Source organism: Stenella coeruleoalba, assembly GCF_951394435.1.
Source record: "Stenella coeruleoalba genome assembly, chromosome: 9".
Lineage (NCBI taxonomy): Eukaryota > Metazoa > Chordata > Mammalia > Artiodactyla > Delphinidae > Stenella > Stenella coeruleoalba.
This window is the reverse complement of record NC_137155.1, coordinates 43,589,170-43,605,717: the sequence shown is the minus strand read 5'-3', so window position 1 is coordinate 43,605,717 and position 16,548 is coordinate 43,589,170. Positions and strand designations below refer to the sequence as shown.

Genomic DNA, 16,548 nt, shown 5'->3' with positions numbered 1-16,548 from the left:
AAGTCTAAACAGTTGCTGCTTTCTTTTTTTTTTTTTTAACTAACTATTTATTTATTTATTTTTAACTTTGGCTCCGTTGGGTCTTCGTTGCCGCACGCAGGCTCTCCCTAGTTGCAGAGAGTGGGGGCTCCTCTTGTTGCGGAGCACAGGCTCCAGGCACACATGGGCTTTAGTTGTGGCATGTGGGCTCAGTAGCTGTGAGCTCGCGGGCTGCAGAGCGCAAGCTCCATAGCCGTGGCGCCTGGGCTCAGCCGCTCCACAGCATATGGGATCCTCCCGGACCAGGGCCCGAACCCGTGTCCCCCGCATTGGCAGGCGGATTCCCAACCACTGTGCCACCAGGGAAGTCCCAGTTGCTGCTTTCTTATCAAGTTTTTTAGACTTACAAAAGCAATAGAGAGAAAAGGGTTCAAAGAAAGCAAAAGAAAGCAAGTTAAAAATTTTTTAATGTGAATTTGGTAAGAATTCAAAACAGAAAAGAGAAAGGGAATTAAAGAGAAATTAAGAGAAACAGAAAAACTTTAAAAAAGTAAACAATAAGCGTGGAAGAGAAATATATGGAATTGTAACTTTTACCCAAGTTCCCTTATGAATGATCCAAGAAAGAAGAAAAAAAAAAAGGACCTATGGGATCTGATAGTTTCCTCAAAGACCCACTAGGCGGCAGTGTTGTCCGAGACAGCTTTGTGGCTAAGGCTGCTTAGTCAGGGTCTAGGATTTTTAGGGGAAGTGAAGTGAGAAATATATGTGGGATGTTTATTATTCAATTGTCATAATTTGGAGAATGCCTTAATGATTGTCACTTGTTACCTTTGAATTTTTTTAGTTCCTTTTTCTTTTTAATTCAGTAAATTATAGTATTTTAGGGACAGAGAATATTGTATCTTCCACAGAGCATGAAGTTGAGTTTTCATATTTGGAAAAATGGCTGAGGTCATTCCTACAGAGTGAAAAAGCTAAACTTTGCCATGGGAGAATCACCTTCCTGCTCAAGATACTTCCTCACCCAGGTAAGTTTCTTGCTGCATCTCAAGTAGTGATCTGAACATCATCTTCACCCAATTAGTATTGTTGAATAAATATCATACAGCGTTTGAAACCTTGATTTTTATATAAATACAGTGATTTTTGTAGTTTAAGCCTGAAAAGTATCTGTTGTGTCATCCCATCAGCTGAGGACAGTGATTTTTGTGGCTTCCTTTTGTATTTCACTGTTACTTGCCTGAGGAGGAAGCAACATTGAATGCAGGAAACCCAAAAGAAGATTTAGGTAGAATGTAAACACTATAGAGAATTGAAGTGTTCAGCTTTGCATTAGGTAAGCAAAATTCCAGCAAGTCAAGATCAGCAAATTTGTGCGATGTTCTGGTAAGCCACTTCCCTTCTGCAGCCCACTCATTAATTTTCGGAAGCCTGACAGAATGGCTAAAAGGATGATCAATTTCAAGTGTCACTCCTGGCGTGTTTTTAGCCTATGTAAAAGTAGTTCCTGACAAGTAACCCTGTTAATGCCCTCAAAATATCTTCTATTATTAAATATTGGGAATAAGCTGAAATAATGAAACTAGCTTTTCTTCTGTCGCCAGTGTGGTTGGTTTAGAAGATGATGAGATTGGTGTCTATTACTGACTTTTAGGTTGGCTTAAGCACTCAAACGAGCAAAACCCTGAGAGAAATGAACATATTTCAGGAGAACTACTTATTTTTTTTTAATCTTTTTTAATTTTTAATTTTTTTTTTTTTTTTTTTTTTTGTGGTATGTGGGCCTCTCACTGTTGTGGCCTCTCCCGTTGCGGAGCACAGGCTCCAGACGCACAGGCTCAGCAGCCATGGCCCACGGGCCCAGCCGCTCCGCGGCATGTGGGATCTTCCCGGACTGGGACATGAACCCGTGTCCTCTGCATCGGCAGGCGGACTCTCAACCACTGCGCCACCAGGGAAGCCCAGGAGAACTACTTTTCCTTAATGGATCTGTGTGGAACAAATGGGATATCTCTACTCAATTTCCAAGTGATTGTATAACCTTGTTATCTAGTAGATAAAAACCTCTCCTCCCCCTCCCTATTCATTTTTATTCTAATGTGTTGCTTTAATTTTGGGTAGATAACTGGTGTCATTGGGACCCCTGAGCCGACCCTGAAGGAGCTGTGGGTAGCCCTGTAGGTGTTTCTCTACCAGAGGTCCAGGATGGAGTGTCTTTCCCTCCTTGAGTTTGCTTCTCCTCTCTTTCTCCTTCTCACTCACTCATTTTTTGCCTTCTTTTCTAGATGTCATTTTTTCCTCTTCTTCCTTTTGATAACACCTTCTACCCTTAAATGTTTAGCCCCAATCATAGGCATGTGTAGATATTTTGATGTCTATTGGCACTAAAGCATTTGCTGCTGTTGGTCTTAATTCCTTTTATGTCCTAATATTTGGTGAACGGATATTATTCCCAGAGCACTTGGTGAGAAAAAGGGAGAGAGTTATTGCACAACCCAGTTACAGAATCTCTACTGCAAATATGTGGAAAATTCTAAGAAAGATATAGCCTTCAGGTCAGACCAACACTGCAAGCCCTTGAGGAGTGGCAAATGTGAAAACTACACACAGGGGCCTGACAGTTAAAGCAAGTAAATGGCATAGGCCTAGCAAGGATGGAAAAGAAGGGGAGAGCAGCTGGTCCATTCACAGGGACTCCACTGCTTCTGCTGTTCTGAATATGGGATCTGCCTGAATTTACTTGGTTTGATGCCAAGTAATCCTATATATATATATAGGAGATACACACACACACACATGTGTGTGTGTGTGTGTGTGTGTATAAAATATATATATGGTCTTGGAAAGAGAAAAAGAAAGAAAACGAAATGAAAAGAAAAGAAATGAAAAGAAATTAAAGAAAAGAAGAAAAGATAAACAACAATGTATCTGCAGGCCTGGAGTACCATAGGCAGCTTGTTTGCAGTTCCTACCATAAGTACTATAAATTTTGGAGATAGAATATTGTAATTTTGTTACACCTGGGAATCTTAATGTACCACAGTGTTCTGACAGAAGTTTGAGCATAAACAGTTTCCTAGATGAATGTTCATACACTCAGTTAAAACTCTAACTCTTCAGAATGTGAAATTCTGAACTAAGACTGGAAACAATAAACTGACTAATTAAACATCACCTACTGTTAAGATACAAACAGCTATTAATTTATAAAACTAATTGGATTGGAATGCAGTTAAACTCAAACCAGAGTTACATTCTATTTGCTCTTTTACTTTAGAAAATATCAAAGACCACGAGATAATATTTTTATGGTGATAGTTCTTAACAAGTCATGCAGGTCTTCAATAGAAGCCTTTGTTAGAGTGCTGGTATTTGAAAGAATTTAAGTGTAACAGGCCAACTTTATGGAATTGACTCAGAGTGCTTTAGAAGAAAAGGGATTTGTAAAGGACTTTTTAAAAATGCAGCCTTCATTCCATATATGCTGATATCTAATAGTCTCATAATGTGGTTTTAAAAAATTGTGTTTTCTAGAGTGCTGTCTGAAATAGATTACTTTACAAGCTGAGTTGTTTTCAATACCTTGAGCCCGTTAAGAATTGTTTCCTTTTGTCTTGATAGAGCTGTCAGGCTGTTTCTAATCATGTTGGCTTTGATGTCTATCAAGAACAGACACACAAAGAGAAGGTTGGGAGACCTGTTTGCCATTTCACTCCCTCATAGATGCCAAGTAACCAAGTGGAAGAGCATGTAGGGACAGTGTGACATGGAGTAGAGGACACAGGGTCATCTAGTCTGAATGCCCATTGATGTTTCAGCCTTGGACTGTGAACACTTCCGTTCAGATATGTATCTCAGGTGTTTGCCCTTAAAGGAGGGTCTCAGACCTCAGGGACTCTTCCTTTCATAATCTAAATTAAAATACCCTCAAACAGACCTCGGAGTCATTTCAGTTTTCCTCATCCGTGAGCTTCCTCTAGCTTTTACCCTCTACGTTTTACCTATAGCTTGAATCTGGGGGGCCTGCAGGGCTTTCCTGGGAGTCCCGAGTGCACCCACGTCCCTGGATTCCTCACAGCCCCCTTCCCCCTCCCCCCCCCCCACAGGAAGCGTCAGCCACAGCTTAATCCTCGACACCGAGGTTATCAGAACGCTATTTCCCCCTACACCCCCCCACGGCCGCTGCGGTCTCTCAGCGAAAACTGAGCAACACCCAGGAGCTGCGTTGGGTCCTTGAACAGGGCTCCGGGGCCTGCAGACGTTGGCTTGGTGCTTCGGGGAGCCGCCAGACTGCGCGCCAGTCCGGGAACCCTGAGCCCGGCCTAGGGGCGCCGCTCTTTGCGGGAGCTGAACTGGCATCTCCACGCTGCCAGCGCCCCGCTGCTCCTGGCCGCCTGCACAGGCCTCTCCTTGCGCGTCAGTCACGCATTCCCCCCACTGACCTTTCCTTCCGGTCTCTGTACTGGGTACCCATTTCCGGTGCAAACAATGGCTCGTAAGCAGTTTGCCCTCCGTCTTTTCCAGCCTCATGTCAGTCTGCAGCCCATCAGCAACCTGTCACCCGCAGTTCAGAACCAGCGCTCCAGCCCCTTGTTCCACGCACACATCTCTTCTCTGTCTGGCGCTGGACGAGCCTCAGTGCTGCCTCAGGGCGCTCTCGTGTGTCACCAAGGCAGACAGGGTTAGGAGGACCCAATTTGGTCACCTGTCAAAGATTATGTCTCTATGAGGCAATTTCAACTAGGCTTCTAGATTTTCCCGACACCTCTCCCACCCTTTTTAACACATATCCACGTGCCCACAAGCGAGAACTCTGGTAAATATGAGGCGGGACTTTAACCTGAACAACTTTAGGACTTGGAAGGCGAAGGTGGGGGGGGGAGGGGAGCGGGGGGGGGAGGGGAGCGGGGGGAGGGGGGAATATGAAATGAATAGGCAGAAAAAACGATTGCAATTACATTGCCACCAATACACCTCCTGTGGGGAAAGTGATAAAGAAACAATGGGCTTGGAAGAAACATTCAGGAGGCTCCTTTAAGATTTTGCACAAGAGAAGCAATAATCTATTTTTTTTTAGAAATAGACTCATTGCTTCTGAGGCCGAATGGTATTGCCATATAACTACACTTTCTTCTCTTCAAGTCTTTCACCTTCCTCTCTCTCTCTTTTTTTCTCCCCCTTACTAGATGTAGTAGAAACCTACTTCCTATCTCCATGGCACTGAGTTCAGTAAAGCTGCATTTCCTTGAGAGTAAAAAAAACCATGCAACCCCAAAATGTGTGTGATGTGTGTATATTTCATCCCTGGGCTTGTCTTTCTGTGAGCAGTGAGTTTGAACACACACAAACACACACAATACTCCATAACAATTTCTTTGTCATATCTGCCTAGATAGGTAATATCTTATGTAAGTAAAGTGTCTAATTAATTTTTATGACCTTGGCAGCTTCTGTAATTCTTTTTCTTTAGCACCATTGTGTACACAGTTACCATAATACTAAAATTTTTCTAACAGTTTTTATTCCTAAATCTGCTAAACTATTTCCAATCCGTGGAACTTTAAAAATCTTTCCTTTTTTCTTTTGAAATCTTTTTTCCCCTTAAATGGGGAAATTTTATAATTAGGTTGCACGATAACATCGGTAAAATTAAAAAGAATTTCTCAAGATTTAACCTGTTATGTGCTATCTTTAGACAGCAGTTTGCAAGGTGCCTGAGAATGCACCTGAGAATTTATATGGACTGCATCTTTTAAAATAATAGAAGTAATAGTTCATGGGTGGAAACAGAGTACAAAATTCTGTAATAATTCCAGTTTATTCATACTATTATCCTTGCCGCCAGCGTCTGCTTTATTTTCTGACTGCACTTGTTAAGTATTCTCTAAAAGCTGTATGAGAATTTAAACTTCTCTCTCCCAGAGGACAAGGAAAGACTGACACATGAGGCTCTCAAGGGGTCTTTTTTGTATTTTCCCATTTTCCAATCAAGCAGTACATTTTATGCTATTTCAGTTTTATGACTGACACAGAGTAGACACAATTTCATCCATCTTACCTTAGTTAGGTATGTAGGTCAACTGGCATGTGCTTTTTACATTGAGAGGATTCTCACTGCTAATTGCAAACAACTTCTTTTTAAATTTCCTGGTAGTAGGATTTTTATTATATTTAGTCTGGAAGCACAGCATTTCTCTGGTTTTCTGTGTGCCTGTGTGTGTGTGTGTGTGTGTGTGTGTGTGTGTGTGTGTAGCCAAAAAAGGTCTCCAGAAGTCAGAAGGCCTGTCTTCCCTTTGCTTTGTTATGGGTAAATTGTAGAGGTTTCTTGCTACACATTGTGCACTTGGCATCATCTTTACAAGCATGACAGACCTTTCCACTTAGTTGCAGGATGTGTTTCCAAAGACAAATTAAATCTTTTCCACTGAGAGCAAAATCTTTTTCTTCCCAGCCAGAAAAGATCTAATTAGCTTATGTTATTTACAGAATCCCCCATATTATGGCATAACTTTCTCATTGTGCATCTTTGGAAATGCTGCTCACAAGATTGGGTATAATCAGGAAGTGGGTGGTATAACCAAATAGCCCTATACTGTGTTGGGGGCAGCCTGGAACCAGAAACTTTAGAAAACAGGTGTAAGAACTCCTCACATTTCTGTTCTCCTTTGAAGGCTGGGGGAAGTTTCACAATAAAGTCTGGTATTGTTGCAAAGTCCTCCTCAAAAAATCTCCCACTCCCCCTTCAGTTAAGGAGCTCTTCATCTGTGAGGTATTATGATTGTTGATACTTTATGCTCAGGTTAGGCTCTTATTTACCAGCCTGGAGACCTGCCAGTTATACAAATCAAGAAGGGCTTTGGTCATCTGCTTGTATATTTTGGTGCTAAGAACTTCATGGTCAGTGTTCTCTGCCAAAGAGCCCTGCAAGACAACACTCTGATGTTCACCCTGACCCTCCTTTTTGTTTCTGGCAGCCACTCCCATCCTGTGCGGGGCGGTTCAGTGGCACCCCAGAGCCTCGGTCATCTCAGGATCCTCCCATCCTCTTGGAAGTCAGGGAGCCCATTGCACTGCAGTGTCTCCCACCAGTGTCCTGACCTTAGGCAAAGCCACCTAAGTGCTTTTCAGATACTAGCCCTCTTCTCACCAGTGTATTTCTCAAGGCCTGGGAGAATGAAGTGTCAGATCCCCTTGAAGGACATAGTTAGAGGGTAGATGGTTGATGAGTTGCCTATGATTAATCCATTCCAGTATTATTTCATGAACTCTTGTATATCTTCCTGTTTATTATTATTTTCTTCTTCTTTTTTTTTTTTTTTTGCAGTACGCGGGCCTCTCACTGTTGTGGCCTCTCCCGCTGCGGAGCACAGGCTCCGGACGTGCAGGCTCAGCGGCCATGGCTCACGGGCCCAGCTGCTCCGCAGCATGTGGGATCTTCCCAGACCAGGGCACGAACCCGTGTCCCCTGCATCTGCAGGTGGACTCTCAACCACTGCGCCACCAGGGAAGCCCTCTTCCTGTTTATTTTAAGGGTGCTTTTTTTTTTTTTTTTTATGGCATCCGACTTCATTTTGTGTTGTCCACTGTTATGTCTAGGTTTCGGGAAAATCATCCAAACACCAGTTAAACCCACTTGTAGCGACTTGAATTAGTTTATCAAATCCAGAATCTCTGGTGAATGTACTCATGCTGTGTACACTTGTTTGAGCATCTTTAGAATTCATTTCTACACATATTCCCAAGATTTTTGTACATTCCAGCAATTCCATTGGTGTATAAGCCTTCTCCACAAGTGATTGACTTTGTCATTGTGTTCCCAAGACATTGTGAGATCTGACTCTAGTTATCAGACTAGTGGTGTAGAGAAGTGAAGGATAAGGAGAACTGATTTTTCCTTGCAAAGCAATTTCTTCATACGAGGTTACTAGAGGGTCTTCAAGTATAGGAGGGGCAGTTCCATCAGACAAGGGTGGCAGTTGAAGGTTCAAAGTAAATAAAGTTCTCCAAATCTTCCCATATGTTTTACTCAGCCTGGGCTGACAAAACAAAATACCATCAACTGAGTGGCTTAAATCACAGGAATTTATTTTTCACAGTTCTGGAGGCTTGGAAATCCAAATCAAGGTGGTGGTGGCTAATACAGTTCCCAGGTGAGGGCTCTCTTCCTGGATTATAGACAGCTGCCTTCTCACTGTGTCCACACATGGGGGAGAGAGAGTGAGAAGGAGAGAGAGAGAGAGAGAAAGAGAGATTGCTCTCTGAGGGCACTAATACCATGATGACTGTCCCCCTCTCATGGCTTCATCTAAACTTCATTACCACCCAAAGACCCCGTCTCCAATACCATCACATTGGGGAGCTTCAACATAGCACTTTTAGAGGGACACAATTCAGTCCATAGCATCATACATCCTCAGGATAGTTCTCAAAGTCCAATTACTTCCCAATGACTGTCCTAATTTTTACATATGACACATGGTGAACATATGAATTCAAATGATGTTGTGATTCAGTAATTTACAGGATAAACATCCTCAATTGTTGCTGATTTCTGACTGCATCTGGTTGTTTGCATCGCTCCCTCAGTATTCAAAACTCCAGGTGTAAGTATCTGATTGGTCGAGCCTGTGTCGCTGTTACATGCCTTGATTGTCTTCCATAGTGGGAATCAGGGCCCTAAATTCTTTGCCTCTTGGGATCTGCCCTTACTAAATCAGAAGGATGTTCAGGTACTGTGTAGCAAAAAATCCCAATTGTTTACTATAATGATGTTGTTATTTTTCTTTGATTTTCTTTCTATTTTAAATGGCACTGATAAATAGCAAAGTTTCCACTTATTTCCTAGGATAGAGTTTCAGAAGTAAAGTTTTGGTGTCAAAGGTTTTATAAAAAATTTTAGGATTTGTGATATATCTGTCAAAATGCTTTCTAAAATTTTTGTACCAATTTATTCTCACTCCAGCAATGTTTGAGTGATCCTGTTTCACTGTGTCCTTACTCCCACTGACCTAAGACGTTTACTTTCTGTCAACAGTCTATTATTCTTTCTGAAAACATCACCTTTTTATCTTTAAAAAAAAAAACTTAACATTTCCCTCATTCCTGTTTTGATTTCTCTGCTTTCTTCTCAAGTCCCTTAAGAATACATCAGTGAGAAATGGATAGTCTCATTTCTGTGGTATTCCTGCCCAAAATACATAACCTCAGTCTGATTATGAGAGAATGTCAAACCGAACCAGATATTCTACAAGAGAAGTGGCCTTCTAAAGTGTCAAGGTTATAAAAAAGACAAAGACTCAGGTACTGTCCCAGACTAGAGGAGAGTAAAGAGACAGGACAACTAAACACAAAGTGTGGTCCTCAAGTGGGTCCTGGACCAGAAAAAGGCTATTAGTAGGAACATTGGTGAGATTTGAATAAGGTCACTAGATCAGCTAATAATATAATATCGATGTTCATTCCTGGGTTTGAGAATTGCACTGTGCTTATGTAAGATGATAACATTAGGGGAAGCTGAGTGAAGGGTATATGGTGCCTTTCTATACTATTATTGTGACTTTTATGTAAGTCTAAACATTGAAAATAAAAGGTAAATGCTTCAGTATATAAATATGTTTATTTATAAAATATGCTGTATGTACAATGTCATGGAAGACACAGCAATGGGTGGAGATGCCAACTCAGTAGCAGGAAGGCTTTTCATTTCTAGATTTTATCATAACTCTGTTTTACTCAGTCTTTGTTCATCATTGTATGGTGGACTTGGGCATTGCTCTTAAACCTGTGTGCAAGGTTTAACTGTCAGGGGCCTTTATAAAATCCGTCAGTGAAACTCTCCAGGCCAAAAGCACTGGCTTCCCTCTGGAGTCTTGTTCTATTTTGCTTCTGCTTGTTCATTATGTTCTCCTTTCTCCAGTGCATCTCCACCCTCCAGTCCCTCCTATCTTAGGACAGACAGCTCCTCAGTGTTTCCAAGAAAATGAACACAAGTTCCTTATTAGGCATATTTGATTTTTTTGTTGCTGTTGACCATTAAACTTTTCTCCGAAGAACTTAAACACACTTTGCATTGTGAGGAACTCTCAAGCACTGTTTCCAGCCTATCATGTCCATTTGTTTCAGCAGTGCCTCAGGGATGTGCCTGCTTTCTCTTCTCTGCCTCTTGGGCATGAACACAGACAGCCCTGCATGTGATCACGGTGTTTACTGGCCCCTCCTGCCTCAGGAGAACACGCTTACTGATGAAAATTCTTGATGATACTTGTGTGCCCTTGGACATCATTATCACTGTAAGAGCATTGGTCAGCATAGGGTTTGCTGTCTGCAGCTTACCCAGTAGCTTTTCCACAGTGTGGCCCATGGATCACCTGTATCGAAAGTTCTAGGTGGGCTTGTAGAAGTACACGTTCATTTGGCTTCTGTCAAACCCACTACTGTGTCAGAATCACTGAAGTCACCAAGAAATCTCTGTGTGTCTGAACCATCTTCATTCTTCTCTTACTCTTGATTGAAAGCTGAAAATAATAGTAGTGTTTACTCAGAATTTGAAGAAAATACTTGATGGCAAGAATTTCCTGGAAGAGCTGTTTCTTTCTAAATCTGGAACTATAATTGGAGAGATAGCCAGAAAGTTTGAGTCAGAATCTCTTGGTATGAAAGCAAAGAATCTGTATTTTTTTTAAATAAGAATTTCATATTTTTGTATGTTTTGTTTCATCTGTAACCACAATGATTTCACTCTGTGTTTGACTTTACTGGACTTGTTTTTACACCTCTGTTTCATGGGAAGAATAGTTGATTCATTCTCTGAGAATCTCCTTTGAATTAGACACTGATACAAAGAAGAGCCAAGGTCCCTGCTTTCAAGCAGTTAACACTCTGAGGTGGGACACAGACAAGTAAATAGTCAATTGCATGCCACACAAGGAGGGCTATGGTGGGGAAGATACACAGGAGAGATGCCAGCTCAGCCTGGGGGCACTGGGCAGGGCTTCCTGCAAGGACTAACACCTGGGCAGACAAGGCTTGAGGGCAGCAGGTATGTCTATGGTTTCTGCTCTGTGTGTGTGCACATGCATGCCTCTCACTGTCTATGTTAGTTTGATTTACTCCATCCATTTCTTCTCTACTATTTTCAGTTCTACTAGTGAAAAAATCCCATTTGTTTCTTACATCCCACCTGCTTTCACCCTTCTTTATTTTTTTAACTAAACCCTTCTGAGGAGCCAAATCTCTCATCTCCATTGGCCTTGACCTGCCAGATTTCTCCAAGTCTCAACCACTTACTCCTTCTGCCTCGATTTCTTCCTCTGCTCCCTTGTTCTCGTTGGACTTTGAATGAGTAAATGGATGTTTCCCTTTGGGATCTTTGCATTCCCACACCCTGTACAATGGGCCCTGTCAGTGACTGAAAGGGCTAATCTCTGACACTGAGTGGCAATCAATGAGGAGTTATTATTGGCCCAAAACATGCATAGTGATTTCTCCCCACTCCCTAGTGAGAGTCAGGAGCACGTGGTCTGCCACAGCCCTCTCCTGCCACAGCTCTGCCCAATGCCAAGTTCTCCCAGTCTGCTTGTGGCCTCACTGGCATGAGTGAGGGTTGCCATATTTCCAGCCCTCCAGAAATATTTAAAGACTTGCTCATAATGTATCTGTCATACTCATTGATCTCTGGATTGAGTCTCTTAGAGCATTTAAGGTGGCAGTCATTTTAGTTCATTTTGGGGTCAGTTGCTGCCTTCTTTAGGGTGTTCCTAGCCCACTGGCAAATCTTCTGATTGGCCCTCCCCATACCTTATTTCTCCTTTGGAAACCATACACATCTCAATTTCGTTTTCATTCTCTTCCTTGAGGTAGGTTTCAAGGTAGGGCCAATGTAAGATATTGAAGCATTAAGTATTTGGGAGGGATTGAGCTAAGGAAAGATTCAAAATGTGGTCAGGAAGAGTGCCTCAAGTGTGTGCTTGGCACCTGTGTAAGACAGTCCTCTGAACCACTTTACATCCTCTTTCCTCTTATCCAGGCTTCAGTGACTAGCTCTGTGCATTGTTCAGGAAGCTTCTCACAGGGGTCATCTGGTGGTACCTCACCTCACGGGCTGCATATATCATGTTCCTGCCTCTAGTGTCAAGAGCTTGACCTCCACCTAAGCTCTGGAGGTGGAGTTATCCTTGACCACTGGAGACAGAAGCTAATGGATAAAGTGCATCAGTCTCTCTGGTGTCTCTGGGGTGGACAGTTCTGACATTTCCTAAGGCTCCTCAAAAGGTCACAGGAAGATCAAGCATGAGTCACCTATAGCAGTGACAAACTCAGTAATGCATCTTTGTATTGTTCTTTCCTGTTTCTCTGTTTCACTCTCATTGGTCCCTCACTGCTGCTCCCTGGACCATAGACTGTGCTCAAGACTTTATATCAAGTTCTGCTTTCAGGAGTAGCTCAGACTGTGACATAATGAGCAATTTTAGCACATATGCTTAATAAAGCCACATTTCTCCCCCCCCCCCTTTTTTTTCACTTTAGGAGCTTTGGGCATCATTATTGAAGCACAAGGAACATATTACTCTATTTTTTTCGTTTCTCCCTCCTTTTCACATATTTCTCCTCTCCTTTTATTCAACAAATATTCATTGAACACTTACTATGGGTTGAACCCATAGTAAGAATAGAATAATAAAGTCGTTATTCTATGACTTTAAGGTACATCAATGAATAAAACAGACAAAGATTCCTGCCCTTGTGAAGCTTACATTCTAGTGAAGGGAAGAGGCAATAAACAATAAATCACTATGTGATAAGTAAATCACAAGATCTGTTGGAAGTTGATAAAAGCTGTGAGAGAAATGAAAGTTAAAAGTGGGTAAGAGGGAATCAAGCATACCAGGGGTTGATGGGGGTTACAAATATAAATAGGATGATTGAAGCTTGGTTTAAAGAGAAGATGACAGTCAATTAAAGACTAAGGAAGAGGAGGAAATTATCTACACAGATAATGGGAGGAAGAACTTTGCATCAGAGGTAACTGCTGTGCAAGGGCTCTCAGGCTGGAGGAGGCATGCCATAATCAAGGAACAGCATGAGTGAACTTCTTTTCTCCAGAGTGTTTTGCTTTCTGCTATTGGCTACTCACCTTAAGGCAGGTGTGAGCTTTACACACCATGAGTTTCTCTGTCTGATTATTCGTAGCTCCTGCTCAGTTTCCCATGAACTTCTAATTCCTTTACATTGTTCTCCTTGTTTTCCTCTTATTCCGCTGCACTCCTAGGAATATCTTGCCATTTCTTTAGAAGTAATCTCAGTTGTATGTATCATTCCTCTCATGAGGATGGAGCAACCGTGTTTGCTTTTATTCTGTAAGATGAGAAGGAGAAGGCATATCCCAATTTTGCAAAAGAGGCTAAAACACAGGAGATTTGGGGTTGACCCAAGTGAGGGAACTTCCAGTCTCATGCACAATGGATTTTTGCAGTTTGATGGTTCAAAAATAAAACCTCACATCCCTTAGGATGGCTACTGTTAAAACCCCAAACCACAAAACCAGAAAACAAGCACTGTCAGGTATGTGGAGAAATTGGAATAGTTGTGCACTGTTGGTGGGAATGTAAAGTGGTGCAGCTGCTGTGGAAGCACAGTATGATGATTCCTTAATAAATTGTAACTAGAATTACCATATGATCCAGCAGTTCCACTTCTGGGCATATACCCAGAAGATTGAAAGCAGGGTCTTGAAGAGGTATTTGTATATCCATGTTTATAGCAGCATTATTCACAATAGCCAAAAGGTGGAAGTAACTCAGTGTTCATCAGCGGATGAATGGACAAACAAGATGTGGTATATACATATGATGGAAGGTTATTTAGCCTTAAAAAGGAAGGAGCTCTCATCCACCAGAGGGCAGACAGCAGAAGCAAGAAGAACTACAATCCTGCAGCCTGTGGGACAAAAACCACATTCACAGAAAGATAGACAAGATGCAAAGGCAGAGAGCCATATACCAGATGAAGGAACAAGATAAAATCCCAGAAAAACGACTAAATGAAGTGGAGATAGGCAACCTTCCAGAAAAAAAATTCAGAATAATGATAGCGAAGATGATCCAGGACCTCAGAAAAAGAATACAGGCAAAGATCAAGAAGATGCAAGAAATGTTTAACAAAAACCTAGAAGAATTAACAAACAAACAGAGATGAACAATACAATAACTGAAATGAAAACTACACTAGAAGGAACCAATAACAGAATAACTGTGGCATAAGAATGGATAAGTGACCTGGAAGACAGAATGGTGGAATTCACTGCTGTGGGACAGAATAAAGAAAAAAGAATGAAAGGAACTGAAGACAGCCTAAGAGACCTCTGGGACAACATTAAGTGCAACAACATTCGCATTATAGGGGCCCCAGAAGGAGAAGAGGGAGAGAAAGGACCAGAGAAAATATTTGAAGAGCTTATAGTTGAAAACTTCCCTAACATGGGAAAGGAAATAGCCACCCAAGTTCAGGAAGTGCAGAGAGTCCCATACAGAATAAGCCCAAGGAGAAACATGCCGAGACACATGGTAATCAAACTGGCAAAAATTAGAGACAAAGAAAAATTATTGAAAGCAAAAAGGGAAAAATGACAAATAGCATACAAGGGAACCCCCATAAGATTAACAGCTTATTTCTCATCAGAAACTCACAAGGCAGAAGGGAGTGGCATGATATACTTAAAGTGATGAAAGTGAAGAACCTACAACCAAGATTACTCTACCCGGCAATAATCTCATTCAGATTCGATGGAGAAATCTAAAGCTTTACAGACAAGCAAAAGCTAAGAGAATTCAGCACCACCAAACAAGCTCTACAACAAACGCTAAAGGAACTTCTCTAAGTAGGAAACACAAGAGAAGAAAAGGACCTACAAAAAATACCCCAAAGCAATTAAGAAAATGGTCATAGGAACATACATATCGATAATTACCTTAAACGTGAATGGATTAAATGCTCCAACCAAAAGACACAGGCTTGCTGAATGGATACAAAAACCAGACTGATCTATATGCTGTCTACAAGAGACCCACTTCAGACCTAGGTAAACATACAGACTGAAAGTGAGGGGAAGGAAAAAGATATTCCATGCAAATGGAAATCAAAAGAAAGCTGGAGTAGCAATACTCATATCAGATAAAATAGACTTTAAAATAAAGAATGTTACAAGAGACAAGGAAGGACACTACATAATGATCAAGGGATCAATCCAACAAGAAGATATAACAATTATAAATATATTTGCACCCAACATAGGAGCACCTCAATACATAAGGCAACTGCTAACATCTATAAAAGAGGAAATCGACAGTAACACAATAATAGTGGGGGACTTTAACACCTCACTTACACCAATGGACAGATCATCCAAAATGAAAATAAAAAAGGAAACAGAAGCTTTAAATGACACAATAGACCAGATAGATTTAATTGATATTTATAGGACATTCCATCCTAAAACAGCAGATTACACTTTCTTCTCAAGTGTACACGGAACATTCTCCAGAATAGATCACATCTTGGGTCACAAATCAAGCCACAGTAAATTTAAGAAAATTGAAATCATATCCAGCATCTTTTCTGACCCCAACACTATGAGATTAGAAATGAATTACAGGGAAAAAAATGTAAAAAACACAAACACATGGAGGCTAAACAATACGTTGCTAAATAACCAAGAGATCACTGAAGAAATCAAAGAGGAAATCAAAAAATACCTAGAGACAAATGACAATGAAAACACGACAATCCAAAACCTATGGGATGCCGCAAAAGCAGTTCTAAGAGGGAAGTTTATAGCTATACAAGCCTACCTCAAGAAACAAGAAAAATCTCAAATAAACAATGTAACCTTACACCTAAAGGAACTAGAGAAAGAAGAACAAAGAAAACCCAAAGTTAGCAGAAGGAAAGAAATCATAAAGATCAGAGCAGAAATAAGTGAAATAGAAACAAAGAAAACAATAGCAAAGATCAATAAAACTAAAAGCGGTTCTTTGAGAAGATAAACAAATTTGATAAACCATTAGCCAGACTCATCAAGAAAAAGGACAGGACTGAAATCAATAAAATTAGAAATGAAAAAGGAGAAGTTACAACAGACACTGCAGAAATAGAAAGCATCCTAAGAGACTACTACAAGCACCTCTATGCCAACAAAATGGACAACCTGGAAGAAATGCGCAAATTCTTAGAAAGGTATAACCTTCCAAGACTGAACCAGGAAGAAACAGAAAATATGAACAGACCAATCACTAGTAATGAAATTGAAACTGTGATTAAAAATCTTCCAACAAACAGAAGTCCAGGACCAGATGGCTTCACAGGTGAATTCTATCAAACATTTAGAGAAGAGCTAACACCCACCCTTCTCAAACTCTTCCAAAAAATTGCAGAGGGAGAAACACTCCCAAATTCATTCTACAAAGCCACCCTCACCCTGATTCCAAAACCAGAAAAAAATATCACAAAAAAAGAAAATTATAGACCAATATTACTGATGAACATACATGCAAAACTCGTGAACAAAATACT

The 16,548-nt window shown here is 41.1% G+C and overlaps 1 protein-coding gene across 5 annotated transcripts in view; it reads left to right on the top strand.

Annotated features, from left to right (window-relative positions):
* Window positions 1-16,548, top strand: part of NXPH1 (neurexophilin 1) — a 412,148-nt gene that overhangs the window by 71,318 nt on the left and 324,282 nt on the right. For 4 of the 5 annotated variants that reach the window (XM_079932575.1, XM_079932572.1, XM_079932574.1 and 1 more), the window contains one exon: window positions 894-1,010. The exons of the other annotated variant lie outside the window; for it this stretch is intronic. The gene's annotated coding sequence lies outside the window, so the exon portion shown is untranslated. The remainder of the gene's footprint in view (window positions 1-893; window positions 1,011-16,548) is intronic. 5 annotated transcript variants of the gene reach the window in all.